This window comes from Austrofundulus limnaeus, unplaced genomic scaffold, assembly GCF_001266775.1.
Source record: "Austrofundulus limnaeus strain Quisiro unplaced genomic scaffold, Austrofundulus_limnaeus-1.0 Scaffold76, whole genome shotgun sequence".
NCBI lineage: Eukaryota > Metazoa > Chordata > Actinopteri > Cyprinodontiformes > Rivulidae > Austrofundulus > Austrofundulus limnaeus.
This window is the reverse complement of record NW_013952478.1, coordinates 1161775-1164296: the sequence shown is the minus strand read 5'-3', so window position 1 is coordinate 1164296 and position 2522 is coordinate 1161775. Positions and strand designations below refer to the sequence as shown.

General features: G+C 33.7%; 1 protein-coding gene across 4 annotated transcripts in view; it reads left to right on the top strand.

Annotated features, from left to right (window-relative positions):
• Window positions 1-2522, top strand: part of schip1 (schwannomin interacting protein 1) — a 172494-nt gene that overhangs the window by 163488 nt on the left and 6484 nt on the right. The window lies entirely within an intron of this gene.

The following is a 2522-nucleotide window of genomic DNA, read 5'->3' as shown; positions in this document are numbered from 1 at the left end:
TATTAAAAAAATAACCTGTTTCCTGCCAGATACTGAGTTTACATTTATACTTTTCAAACTTAATTTTTATCTAGATTAACTTGACTTTGTCATCAGAAATATTTTAACAGCTGTTACTAGAAACATAATTAATAAACATGACAAGCTGAGTGACAATGAGAATTAAGTCAACAGAGTAACAATAAAATACWCAATGTGCTGGAATAAATACAAAAGTAGCTCTTAAATTTCATGTTTTCTTTCAACAAGACATTTTCCTTACAGTTATATTGATTTTTGTTATGTAGTCACAGATCATGGTTGGATAATTATAAGCTTTTAGGTTTGATGCACCTTGGTTAAAGTCTTTTAAATCTTTAAACAAATTATATTTTGCCAAATTTAATCATTTATGCTTATTTTTTCAACACAAATGACACAAAATACTTGTTTTAAAAGATGTGCATTGTTTACTTCTAAATAACACAACATTTACCAAATAATATATATATAACAAAATTTTGACCAACTTGGTTAAAATATCCCATGACCCCTGTTGAAGAAATTACAAACAAATTGAATAGATTTTGGTGACACRGTCCTGATATTTTAATTAAAAATATAACTGCTACATCAGAAAAGAAATCCGTGTAACCCTGTGAATTTTTTTGTTGTTTTGTTTAATCCACTCAAGAAGGTATTTTTTGGGAGTGTGGGTTTTCCTACACTTCCAACAAAACTAGAAAAAAAAAATCTCTGAGGGGAAAAAAATGAGAATGTTTAAAATGAAACATGTAGAAACTTCAATTCCACAGTAAAATGTTGATGCTTCATTCAGAAACGAAAACAGTTCCTCAATATGTTATCAAGTCAGGACTGGAGATTACTTTGGTGGTATTCAGAGCTCAGGAGGTCATTTTGAATTAGTATTATGACAAGTCAGCCACAGAAACTAACACTGGATTCAACAGATGAGTAAGAATAAACTAATGGGCTGCGTTCCCCATCACCCACTCATATACTGTGACATCACAGCTTTCTTTATGTCACTGCTCCTGTCTGGTTTCATGAAACTGAAAGTGACTTTGTGGCCTCGTGCGGATGTTGTGAAAGTGAAGGAACGAAGCAGCGTATTTACACTTTGTTTATCGAGGCCGGAGGTGGAAGTGGGAGGCAGAGAGAAGCAGGGTGTTGGACAGAAAGAGAGAGAGACAACCTGGTCGGTAACAGAGGTGACATCATGGTGGTTAAAAAAATACATGTGTGTATTTGTTTGTGTCTTTCAAAGGTGACACAGTTCTGTAATTTTTATTGCACTCTGAGGTCAGTTTAAAACCCAAAACAGGTGGACACCAGTGGTGACTTCAGTGTTTTGGTGAGGTGGCCACGTGGGAGCCACTGAAAATCCTGGGGTGACAAACCAAAACCAAAAACCAGTTGAGTTTCAGGAGATTTATGTTTTCATATTTAGTTTATTTGATAAATACAAGGAATCACCTTCTGACATACATAAGTCTACTGTCGATTTTTTTTTTTTTACAATTAATATTGAGGAAAAACACRGTCACTACTCCACTTATTGAAGCTTGTCTTCTCCTAAATTTATATTTCTGAAAGAAATATTTTGCAAATAACCTCCTGAGACCCTACAAATGCTTAGGACACTAGTTTTACACCAGTTGTCTTTATTCAGGGAGAAAAGATTTTAAGTTTTATTTTTAATTTTAAATAAAACACATAAACTTATCACAAAAGTAAGGAAATTTGTGTTTGGTAGATTATGTCTTTGTTGTAAAAATGCTTCTTGGCAATAAATTGGATATCATTGGAAAACTTGTTAAATGTTTTTTTAATGGTGCCACATTTGTAAGGAACATGCATTTGTGGGATGAGCAATAGAGCTGAGTATTTGGGTACATGAAAAAAAATGCCGTATTCTTTCTGCTAATGCCCAAACACCTTTTTTTCTGCAGTTGACTCGTTTTGAGCGCCTGGTACAAATTAGTGGCAATCCCATATTTCCACAGTCTTAGACCAAACCATCCTCCAACATGACAACATCGTCCCCACTGAGCGGGATTTATCACAGACTACTTCCACATTTTCTTTACTTTTTATGCTAAGTATATTTGTATTTTAACTCCTAACTGCTCAATAAAGAAGTATTTTATGAGCTTCTCCTAATAGTTTATGCAAATTAAAATTTCAAACCAAGCAAAAGCTTGGGASTCAAAAAACTGTATGGCTGAGGGGAACCTGTTTTTGTGGTGTCCTGATAGAGATATCAGAATCAGAATACTTTAATGATCCCCATGGGGAAATTGCAATTATTATAGCTGCAGCCGTTCAAGTAAGCATTAGAGATAAAGAATAAAGGAAGAAATATTAGAGCACACAAGGAAGAAATTAGTATAAAAACGCTGGAGAACCAAATGAACACAAAGAACAATGAGCATTCTTTAGCGTCTATACAGTTAAAGGGGCAATATTATGTGTTTCTCAGGCATATATTTAAATACTATACCATAATAAAGTATCTATGT